Source organism: Hylobates moloch, unplaced genomic scaffold (assembly GCF_009828535.3).
Source record: "Hylobates moloch isolate HMO894 unplaced genomic scaffold, HMol_V3 SCAFFOLD_16, whole genome shotgun sequence".
Classification (NCBI taxonomy): domain Eukaryota; kingdom Metazoa; phylum Chordata; class Mammalia; order Primates; family Hylobatidae; genus Hylobates; species Hylobates moloch.
The window spans coordinates 59,425,669-59,437,955 of record NW_026652291.1 but is presented as its reverse complement, the minus strand read 5'-3'; the positions used below and the strand labels follow the sequence as shown (position 1 = coordinate 59,437,955).

The following is a 12,287-nucleotide window of genomic DNA, read 5'->3' as shown; positions in this document are numbered from 1 at the left end:
ACCAAAGTGAAAGTTCACAGCCAGCCCCACTGGCGTGGTTGCTGCTCTGTAGGGCGTTTTACTAGTCTCTCTGGGTTTCCTCACATTGGCAGGATGAGGATAGGTCAGTGTACCAGTGGTACCAAATTCTGGGAAAGCCCAGAGGTTTGGGACATCTCTTTAATAAGAACAGAAAGTTATTAATAAAAGGAGTGATCATCATTCAAGGAAATAATATTCTCCTTCTCGTCTCCCCTTCCTCTTTGCTTTTCTTAATTCTTTATCTTCTCAACCCATACCACTACCATTTTGGCTGCTCTGTTCTGCGGTGTGTACAATAGCAGCATTTTGGAAGTATCTAAGTTTTACTTGGCAGGGAATTTACTACATTCTGTGGTTATAGAACCCCTATGAAAACTTTGATATAAATTCATTTTCCCACAAAAAGAAACTCATTGTATCTAGTCTGGGGTTTTGTATTTTTCCATAAAATTTCAGTTTATTTAGTTTCATTTTTTTAATTTAAAAATTTTTAATTTTACTCTAAGTTCCAGGATACATGTGCAGAGTGTGCAGGTTTGTTACATAGGTATACATGTGCCATGGTGGTTTGCAGCTTATTTTTGGCTGTTTTTCAATATTTTATGTTTTCTTTTTATTTTAATAGAGATGAGGTCTTGCTTTGTTGCCCAGGCTGGTCTTGAACTCCTGGGCTCAAGCAATCCTCCCATGTTGGTCTCTCAAAGTGTTGGGATTAAAAACAAACAAACGAACAAACAAACAAACAAAGTGTTGGGATTACAGGCATGAGCCAGGGCGCCGGGTCTATTTTCAGTTATTTATTTTCACTGCAAGCATCAGAGACCAAGGTGAATATGTTTGTGTGTAACTGTTGAGGATGCTTATCTTCCCTCCTGGGTCATCTTAAGGAACCTGCAAGCATACCTTACCTCGGGGAAACAAGTGCTTTTTCTGTTATGAGCCCATGTCACCTCCTCTGAGAAGCCCTCCCCATCTCTAGGCCATCACTTCCTTCTCTGTGTTCTGTTTGCTCCTTTCTCTGTTAGTAAGTTTCTATTTTCATGTCTGTTTCTTCCACTAGGAAGAGCACCTTGAGGACAGGAATTGAGCTTTGGCCGCCTTTGTAACTGAGCGTGTGGCACAGGACCGGGAATATTGTACATGCTCAGTACATATTTGAGGGATGAGGATGTGCATCCCCATAATTATAGACTTGTGTATTTTAATGATACAGCTACTGAATATAGCCATGCAAAATGAAAAACACCAAGAGGGATCATCATAAGCCCAGCCAGTAGTCACTGAGAAAATAATAATCATTTTGGGCCCCTCTGATTTCTTCATGTCTAGCTAGACTCTCTAGGCAGGTTTTACTTACCTGTTCAGGGTCCCTATGTGGGAGCTGGCTCAGACCTCTGGAGGACCCTCCAATCCTGTTCAGTTGTCCTGTGTGCCCAAGAATGGGCTCTTGAGTATGCCAGACAGAATGAGTGGAAATCAGTGGTTTCTAAGAAGCCTTGGACTCCACCTCAGGATGACATTGGAGTCTCCGAGACCCCTAAAAAGTGAGAATATGGCAAGGCTTGAGGCCCCACTGCAGCCCAGAGTCTGTGATGATGATCAAATTCTGGGAAGTCCCAGAATGTGGGAAATTCATTCATTTATTCACACGATATGTTTATGCGATTTGTCAGGTTGAATAAGCAAATGCAGATATAATCCTTGATCTCCAGAGCTTACAGACTCATGAGAAAATAGGCATAATCAAATTCATAAAATATTACAAACTGATATATGAAAGCATTAAGGAATAAACAACCTGAACTTGTCAGGAGATCTCAAGATGCCTCTGAAAAACAGATGTGTGAGCTTTGATCTTTTTTGTTTAACTCCTTTCAATAGGAGTTAAACAGGGGATGAGGAGTGAGAGAAGTGTTGCAAAGACCCTGGGGTGGGAAGGCACCTGGTACATTCAAGTATTTAATAGCTGGAAGAAGGCATGTTTGGAAAATGAGGAAGAGGGGAGTGAGAGGTATGGCAGAGGAGCTGAGAAGGAGTCAGACTGTGCAAGGTCTTAGAGGACTTTTAGGGATTTTGGTCTTTTGCCTATCTGCAATGGGAAGTTACTCAAGGATTTTTAATCAGGGGCATGACGTGATCATATTTGTATTTTGGAGAGATCACTCTGGCTGCTGTGGGGAGGAGATACTGAATAGTACCAGAGGCCAGCTAACTTACTCAAAAGGCTGTAGAAACAATCCAAAGAAGAAAATGGTAGTTTTGACCAGGCTGGTGGCAGTGGATGGAGAGCAGTGGATGGGTCTGAAATGATGGTGTTATTCCTTCAGATAGGGAACCCTAGGCTAGGGCCATATTCGCAAGGAAGATCTTGATTTAAGTCTTGGAGTTGAGCTGAAGTGCCTTTGAGACACCTGAGTAGAACTGTTGGTCAGGTGGCCATATAGATATTAATTCATGTATTCAACTCACATTTGCTGACTACCCGCTACAGATTAGTCACTCTATTAAGAATTGTATGGTACAGGAAAATATATTGAACTTGGATTCTTCTCTCAAGGACTTTAAAATTTATTAGACAGTCATGAGGAATGGTTGGACAGGATAGCTATCTTTAAATATTCGAATATGCGAAGGTGAATTTAGTCTGCGTTGCTCCGGAAGGCATAACAAATATAAAGATATGAAGTTATGGGAGGCAGATTTTGATTTGGTATAGGACAGATTTTTTGAAATAAGAATTGTCATTGAAAATATTTGAATTGAGACTGGATGATCATTTATTCATTCAATATTTAGTGAACATTTAAACTGAATGAGGGGATTCCTACTTTGTTTTTAAGATCCTTTCTGGCTTTCAAATTCAACCATTCTAATTTTCTGTTTAAAATCTTAATTGTTTAGAGTGAAGGTCACAACTTGGATTTCCTTGAGTCCATTTTCTTATTTGGACCCTACCTATATCATCCCTGAGCGCTTTCAAGATGGTGTAATGAGGACTTTCTCAAGAATGTGGCACCTTCCGAATCGAGAATGTGTTATATGATAGAAGTAACATTCTCTTCATTGCCTGTTTCTGGCCTCCCGTGATGCAGAGGAAGTGGCATATTTACATGGTTTCAAATTCCCTTATTTTCTCTTGCCTTTCGCTCATAGCCATGGTTTCACAATGTTGGATGACCTTTTTGTGAGGGCAGCCAGGTGATGGCACTGTTCCTGAAGCCAGGATGCCTTCTAGCTGCCTTTGGGCATCAGATAGGAATCTTCTTCTTCTAGCCATCCAGCCTGCCCAAGGCCTCTTCTTGGGAGCCTGGTGAGAGTGGCAAGCCTATTCCTATGTCTGACAGTCAAATTCAAAGTCTTTTTGAGGGTTGACAGACACTCTCTGGGATTTCTCTTCACTGCTCTGAACTTTTCCAAGTCAGCCCTTCTCATGATGGATAAGAATCACAGAAAGCAGAACAATGGAGGCAACAATAATATGAATTTAGTCAACTCTCAATTGTCCTTACCAATGGAGGGGGAAGAAAATTAACAATACAGGCTGGTCATGGTGGCTCACACCTGTTATCCCAGCACTTTGGGAGGCCGAGGCAGGCGATTCGCCTGAGGTCAGGAGTTGGAGACCAGCCTGGCCAATATGGCGAAACCCCATCTCTACTAAAAATACAAAAATTAGCCAGGCGTGGTAGTGGGCGCCTGTAATCCCAGCTACTCGGGAGGCTTAGTCAGAAGAGTTGCTTGAACCTGGAAGGAGGAGGTTGTGGTAAGCCGAGATCATGCCACTGCATTCCAGCCTGGGCGACAAAATGAGACTCCATTTCAAAAAAAAAAAAAAAGAAAGACAATGAATAATACAAAAATAATAGTGTGTGTTCATGTCGCTCGTTTGGCTTTAGGATTTCTGCAGAGACATTTGGTCCATGCCCATACTATGCTAGGGCCTTCAGTGGCCCTGTCTCCCCCTAAATCTGAGGCTTCAGATGTTACATAAAATGCTTCCTTAATTACCTGCAAGTAAGCGCAGGAGTTATTTAAATTTCTCCAGGTTTTTTACTTTAATTTTTGTCTGGTTTCTTTTTTCATTGTGCGCAGACCCTCAGATTGTTGGGCAGTCCAGCTATTTTCTCCCAGGATTCCCTCCTCCTTGTCTCTAGGCTATTTTTCATGCTCACCCCAGGCTAAACTCAGGTTCCACACTACCCCACTCCATCACAGGCCAGAACTTCATGTCCTCATTCATCCTGCAGGAGTGGACCACTGGAGGCACACATTCTTGTGTCTCCTGTTCCTCTTCTTCCCAATCAGACTTAACCAGACACCAATAATTTGTGGATCTTTTTTTTGGCTTGATCTTGAATTGAAGGTATGTGGCACAAGATTCTGGGTTTCCATGGATAATCCATCACGGCGTGGTAAAAAGTATATTGACTCAGTAAATATTAATCCACTTCCTTATTTGCTTGTGGATGAATGAGAAATGATAAAACCTAGAATTTATTTAATACCTTCCTCTAAGAAGCATACAAGGACTCACTATCACCCCAATAAGAATATTTATTATATTGGTAGTAACACAAATAATCTGTAAGCTGAATTGGGGATGACTGACTGCCTATCAGTGAGCCTTTGCGGCACATCAGTATCCCTTCAGAAGATTTTTTACAAGTATGGATTCTTGGGTGACATTTGGGAAACAGTGATTTATTTATTTATTTATTTTTACCTCCATGAATGTTTTCAATAGTGATGAATGCCTAGACCAGTGCTTCTCAAACATTAATATGCATATAATTTACCTGGGGAGTCTTGTTTAAAATGCAGATTCTGATTCAGTGGATCTGGATCTGGGATGGTGCATGAGATTCTGCATTCTGAAAACCTTCCAGGTGATGCTGATTGTGTTTGTCTAGACTACACTTGGAACAGCAAGGTCTTAAGCCAGTGGCTTTCAACCCCAGGGGGAGGGAAGAGCAACAGGAGGGGAAGGAGGTTGAGTCATCTGGGAAGCCAGAGCTTCAAGCCCACACCAATTCAATCAAAATCTCAGGAGATGTATCCCAGACACTACTATTTTCAAAGGATATCCCCAGGTGATTCAAATACGTGGATAGAGTTGAGAACCATTGCTCTAGAGATGCCTTGACCACATCTAATGTCCATTTCTCTGTAGTCAGGGCAGTAGAGCCTGGGCACATGTCGCATGGTGAGAGAGGGAGCAAGAGAGAGAGAGGAGGAGGTACCAGGCTCATTTTAAACGATCAGCTTGCTCATGAACTAATAGAGCGAGAACTCATTCATCACCAAGGGAATGGAGCTAAACCATTCATGAGGGATCTTCTCCCGTGAACCAGTGCCTTCCACTAGGTCCCACCTCCAACACTGGGAATTACATTTAAACATGAGATCTGGAGAGAACACACGCCCAAACCATATCAGCCTGTCAACATCCACATGAGTGAACTCGAAGTGGATCTTATTCCGGTTGAGCCTTGAGCTGACTACAGCCCCAGGTAACACTTTGATGGCAGCCTGATGAGAGGCCTTGAGCCAGAGGATGCAGCTGAGCCACACTTGGATTTTTTGACCCACAGAAGCTGAGATAATAAATGCTGTTCTGAGCCTCTAAGTTCTGAAGTGATTTGTATGTGACAATAGATAACTAGTATACCCACCCTGAAATACCCTTCCTTTTCCTTCCTCCTTATCCAAGTCCTGCCTCTTTTAAGCCTCAGCTATTCTAAGACAATTTTCTTAATGTGGTATACATACTACACAGCCATGAAAAAGAATGAAATAATATATTTTGCAGCAACATGGATGGAACTGAAGGCCATTATCCTAAGTAAAATTTCCTAGAAACAGAACGTTAAATACTGCGTGTTCTCACTTATAAGTGGGGGCTAAACGATGTGTACACATGGACATGCAGAGTAGAATAATAGACACTGAAAACTCCAACAGGTGGGAAGGTGGGAGGGGAGTGAGGGTTGAAAAATTACCTATTGGGTACAATGGTTACTATTTGGGTGAAGCCCAAGCTTCACCACTATGCAACATATGCATGTAAGAAATTTGCACTTGTACTAAGTATATACAAATAAATATTTTTTTACAAAAGCAAAAAAAGTTTTAAAAAACATTTCTCTTCTTTTTTCTGAGTCAGGGTCTCACTCTTTTGCCCAGGCTAGAGTGCAGTGATGTGATCATAGCTCACCGCAGTCTCAAACCTAAGAAATTTTCTCATAGTGATTGGTCCTTTCATAAACTCCTAGAGCACTGCACATGAAATCACTAACCCTCATTATCATATGTGCTCTTATATTTTTGTATTCTTTGTAATCTTTAATTGTACTTTCTAATGCCCTGTTTTTAAAAAATAAATTGAAAACACATTGGTGAGAATAGAACTTTGAATAGAACTTGCCTTAGAACTTTGCTATTCCCATGACCCATCCCAATACTATGAACAGCAAGTACCCTATAAAAAATCTGATGAAGATGATAGTGCATTGGAAGAAATGTTTAATAGAAGGTATCGGGGGGGTTGACTTTTAGTTGTAATTTTTACGTTTATGTCTACTCTGTGTCCTAATGCCCGAATTTTAACCTTAGGTGGAGAGAGGATTCCAGACAGATATTTGAGCAGAACAAAGAGCCAATAGGATGCAGGCATTCCCTGGGTGAGTGTTTAATGTTTGTATCTTTAAGCCCCTCTGCCTACTCATCTGCTGAGTGGATTCCTCCAGATATTTGCTCCCTGCAGTCTCAGACCTTCTTGGCTTACCCATTTCAACTTGGGACTTGGGAATCAAAAAATTTTTTTTAATTTAGTTGACCCATGCTCAACTCAGAAATTCCACATTGCCACAAGTATTTGTCTCCAAGCTCTCTCTCAGCAACCGGCATGAAGGAAGACTGTGCATTTCCCTTTCCTGCTCACCCCTACGGGTCCCCAGGACTCTTCGGCAGCTAAGGGAAGACATAAAACACTCAATACCTGAAATAGTTGTGGAAACATTTCAGAAAATGACTCTATTCATCCCTCTTCACAGAGTAAGAATTAAAGCTATCTCTAATAGCTTTGGAAATTTTGATTAGGATAGTAATGGAAAACCATCCTTGCTTTATCTGGCTTATGCACATGAACACTTTCACAATAAAGACTGCAATGAGCTACAGCACTCATGATAGTAAAAGTTCTGTTTATCTCAGCCTGCCTCCACAATGAGAGGGCCTATTCAGTATTAAAAGCTGTTATTTTCAACCTTTCCTCAGAAGCCTGTGAGAGACAGGTGCAGCACTGCCCCCCCACCCCCGACATCTCTCCACAAAAATCCTAATAGCCTTTTCTGCCCTCTTCAACTGATAAAGAAGGCCCCTCTAAGCCAACTGCAAAGATAAGCCCCTTGCCCCCACTTCAACTCCTGGCCTCTTTTATCGGATGTTACTGTTGAAGTGATCAGGCAGCCTCATCTCAGGTGTGGTGCACATTTTAGCCCGGGGTGGTCTCGAATTGGATCTGCCACCTCAGTTTGGCCCTAGGGTTTCTGAAGTGGTCAGAAACGGAGCCTCAGCACTGTGGATATCAGACGCACAGTAGTAAGTCCCAACATCTTGTGTTGTTGCTTTTTGAATGTCAAGCATAAATTGACTTTTTAAAGTATCAATTTTCACCTTGAAATTATTCCCTAAATTGTCATTAGAATTGTTGCTTAGTTTGGAAACCAAAATCAGAGAGTTATCTTCACTCTTCTTATTCCAGCTCATTTGATAGTTCTTCGGGTCCCCTCCTGTTACGCTGCAACGGAAGGTAGCAGCCTCCCCAGTGATGACAGTTAGCGCTTTGGTATCTGGTTCCAAAATTATATCCAGTGAGACTCCTGAAATGAAAAGCCCTAAGTCAGAAAGACTGTGAAGAACTTGCTCTTCCCCAAGGGGATGAGGTATTATAGCAGTGCTCTGCAATGATACACTCTTTTAGGCCCCCAGAAAATTGCCCCAGGGACACATATCCCTAAGAGCAAAAGGCCCCAACCTGTCCTTACCTGCACAGAAGATGGTGAGGAAGAAGAGGGGACAGGTCTTCAGCATGGCTTCAACGGGGGGGTGACCCTGCAGTAGGCTGGTGCTCTCCTGGCAGTCCCAACCCAGATCAGCAGCTCTCTGCCCAGGAGAAGTTTTGTCCGTTATGTAGGTGGTTTGGTGTTAGTCACTTCCTCAGAGAGAGGTGTGACAGGCTGGCAAGATCACAAGGTAAGTTGTTTATTCAACAAACATGGGCTATTGCAGGCCAGATGCTATTTGGGAAACATAGAGGTAAACAATATGGGTTTCTGCTTTAAAAAAATTCAGTTTTCTGGGAAGACAGACATACAATGACAAAATGTTAAGTGGAAATACAGTGGAGTGTTAAGTCCTATTAAATAAGTAGATACAACATGTTCCAGGAGCACAGTGGAAGGAAGTGCTTCTGCTTCCAGTACTCCGAAGAAAAATCCTGAACTGAGCCCTGAAAGTTCAGCAGGATATTGTCAGCCTTTGTGTCCAGAGGGCATTTCCAGGAGCGAGAATGGTCTGAGTAAAGGCAGGAGGGCACGAAGGCGCAAAGCAGTCTGTAAAATATGGTCATTCTGCCTCCAATTATCCACTGTGTGGTCCCTAAGACCCCCTGATCTGTTACCTTCTCTGGTCTCACATTTGGCCACTTCCCCACTTGTGTTCAACACTTTAGCCACATAAAATACTTGCAGGTTCAAAGATGTGTCATAGACTTCCAGATGCTCAGTTTTTACACTGGCTTCTCCTTCTTCCTGGAAAAGCCATACCATCCTTCTTCTCCCTTCTTTAACTCCACCTGAGGGAGGTGTTCCCCTGGACCCCCTGCCATGTTGGGCCATGGCACTTACCACCTCTATTCTCTGATAATCTGTTTGTTTCCTGCATTGAACTTTAAGAGTACTTAGAACATAAACAGTACCTTATTTATATTTGCATTCCTAATGTCCAGCACAGAGCTGGTCAATATTAGGAACTCACAGATATTTGCTAGTCCAGGCAGGATTTCTAGATGCCCCAACTCTCAAGGAGCCAAGAGAGTTGGTTGCTTATCTAGTGAAGACTGAGATTAGGAAAGAATTTGCCAGCAACTCAGGATACAACATGGGAAATCCAGGTCTTTTACCCACTGTTGTAGGTGCAGGGAGAAGTGGGGCACTCTGTAGCAGGTGGTACCTCCCACCTGGATAGAACCTGCTAGGTACCTAGAGCAAGGTGCCTCCCACTTGGATAGGACCTGCTTGTAATAGCTTGTGGCTCACTGCCTAGATGGTATCAGTGCCCATATTACCTACATGTAAATGGAGCACTGATTTTGCAGGTCTACTAGCCCATGGTTTTGAATCTTGCTTTGTGACTTACCAGTAGTGGGACAAATTACAACTTTGAGTCTTGATTTCCTTATTTGCAAATGGGGTAATTATAGTTACCTTGCAGGGATGCTGTGAGGTTGAAATGAGAGAACACATGTGAAGGACTTATTCCTGTGCCAGGTACTCATTTGTAAGCTCTCCACAGATGTTGGCTTCTTTGCCTTGTCTCTTCTTCTTTGCCATGGTGGGGTTAGTGGCCTGGTCATAGCTCCCTACCTGAGCCATAGTTACCAGGAGAGACACAGAGCTTGTTATTTCAAGCCTGGCACAGAACATTCCTCTGAGGGAAACAGCGGTCTGTTGAGCCATGTTAGACTGCTGCAGGACTTGGGTAGATAAATGAATGAGCTGAATGGAGCCGTGTCAGAGACATATGGGCAGTATCAATCTACTGTGCCCTTTGGCAAAGGACTGTCTCTGGCAGCTAAGGATGGAAGACAAAATATAAGTTAGACCCCAGTCTTCTTTGTCTATACAGGGTAAAGAAAGGATGGGAGGACTTTAAGAAGAGAAAACATGCCAAGGTCAAATCAAATTAACCCCATACCGGCTACTATGCGTGCCCAGCTTAGTGCCATTCTCTGATGGTCTCTGCCACTCTGGGGTCTTTGGTATAAAATATTTACCCATAGTATTACTTCAATATAAATGGGAGTCAGTGCCAGAACTTCTGATTTTCTCACTATCTGGAAGTTTTAGAACTGTTTTTCCTTTGATTTGAGAATACATCCATTCTTTCCCCATCCTCTTTGAGTTTTATGGGTGAAAAAACGATAAATTTGGCAAACAAAAGCCCTTTCCTTGCTTTGTCTCTTACTGGTAACCCTCAAACTCCTCACCTAAAGCCTTAGTAAAAGCAAAGTCTTTCCCTGATGGGCGCCCAGGATTCACCTCTGCCTAGGCAGGTGCTTATCAGCTGTTTCTCCTGTTCCTAATTGCTTTCTTTGCTTTCTGGTTTCTCTGCTGTGTCTCCAGCTGGTTGGACAAGCAACTGAAGAACAGAAACAGAAGTGAATGAAAAGAGAAGATGCCATGTTTGTGTTTTCTCTTGGTTAGAACGCTGTGAGTCAGGACCTCAGCTGCTGGGTGTCCTGGGACTGCCTTTGGTAAGTAAACGATTCTTCTTCTCAGTCTAGCTGATTTGGGCTCAGAATGCTCAGACGGCTGGAATTAACTTTGTTTCTCTGATTTGTTCTACTGAAATGTCGGCCTCACTGGTTGTTTTAAAACAACATAAGATATTTTTGGAAATTAGTGAGGAATTTCAATGGGTGTCAAGAAAAATCACAGTGTCATTTGTCTCTAAAAAAATTTTGGCTGCCAATAGTCCATCTGCGACTCACTTTCCCAGCTGTGTGCCACCAAAGGAAGCAGCTGCTGAGCAAAACAGCATAGAGGCAAGCGGGGCCTTTCTCGAGTTGTAATTCTGCTTCTGTTACTGACTTGGGATCTTGGGATGTAAATAAACAAACTTTTTCATATCTAGTCTCAGCTCAGGATTTAATTCTTTTAGGATGTCTTCTTGGCTCCCATCACCTAACTCATCCTGAAATTGAAATATTCTAATTTCAACCTGTACTTTCCTCCTGGAACACCCCCATAATCATTACAACTAAGTATTTCTCTTGTTTCCACAAGCATCTGATTTGGGTCCTCTATTAGACTGTAAGCCCTACTATAGTATGAATTACACAGTGGGAGAAGGCTTGGATCTTGGCACGGGATAGAGCACGTAGCAAACACTAATATACATGATTGAATTCAAAAATGCCACTTCTGTACCCTGAGATTCATGGATACTTGATGAACACTTGTTAACTAGTTAAACCTTCTTGCTCACTTTTTCTTCTATGACTGTCCTCCAAGGATTGCATGAGGAGATTGGAGGGCTCCCAGTTCGATTATGAGATGGTTGGGGCAGAGACTCTCAAATATTCCATCAATTCCACCATAATTTTTGCTTTGCTTCTTATGGATCACTACCACAAAACCTGCCCCCGGGCAGTGCTCAGTAATCAATGCATGGTTTTGTAATGACTTTGTTCTTCTGCCCCTAAACTTTTCTTTACCTTCCATAGTAGCTGGTTTTGAAAAAGAAGAAAGATGATTTCTCTAACTGGGACTTTTAGCATGGAGTAATGAATGACAGAATCGGAGACATGGATGACAGATAGAGCTGCATTTTCCTGTTGCATGTGACGTGGCGTTAGTCTTTGAGTGTTGGCTCTGGGAGGAATTACTAAGTAGCTCCTTACTGGCAGAGCATACAGCAGGGTTACCAGAGTTGTAAGTGTCCGGTGGGAAACCCGAGCCCCCCATGTTAACATTCAGCAGTTCTGGCTCTGAGGTGCCCCTGGGGAAGGGCAAGCTCAGGAGGAACAGGGACTCAGTCACTCACCAAATATCCCTGAGTCTCTGCCTGTCCCATGAGGGTTAAGACTTTGAAATCTGACCCCAAAACCAAATTTTACAAAGGATCCTCCCCCAACTCTTTACTCCAAGAAAAATTTCCCGTTTTGTGTTATCCCATGTCCCTGAAGGGCTGTTCTTGGGGCGGGTAACCGTGCTGATAAACCTATACGTTGGCTGCAAATGAGAAAGCTAGCAAGATAGCAGGGGATTTGTGTTCCCACTGATGCATAAAACACAGAATCTGAATTAGCAGGAGACCCTGCATCTTCAGAAAAGAAAACAGAGAAGACAGTCCTCACTTACCCCCAGTTCTCATCTCAGCAGTTCACGCCGTGGAGTTTCCATGGCTGGGGCCTTGAATAAGCAGAGGCTGAAGTGGAGGTGCCTTTGTAGAGCCTCCTCACTTCTGGAGTCTTGGACTGATCC

General features: G+C 42.8%; 1 long non-coding RNA gene and 2 gene segments (V, D, J or C); 1 reads left to right on the top strand and 2 right to left on the bottom strand.

The window, feature by feature from the left end:
- LOC116484549 (T cell receptor alpha chain constant-like) overlaps positions 1-12,287 on the bottom strand; it is a 544,481-nt gene that overhangs the window by 149,471 nt on the left and 382,723 nt on the right.
- The window catches only part of LOC131381434 (T cell receptor alpha variable 41-like), a 175,309-nt gene that overhangs the window by 88,603 nt on the left and 74,419 nt on the right, over positions 1-12,287 (bottom strand).
- The window catches only part of LOC116484561 (uncharacterized), a 65,399-nt gene that overhangs the window by 31,749 nt on the left and 21,363 nt on the right, over positions 1-12,287 (top strand). The window contains exons 2-3 of the long non-coding RNA XR_009210205.1: positions 6,634-6,701; positions 10,425-10,555. This is a non-coding gene — a long non-coding RNA (uncharacterized LOC116484561). The remainder of the gene's footprint in view (positions 1-6,633; positions 6,702-10,424; positions 10,556-12,287) is intronic.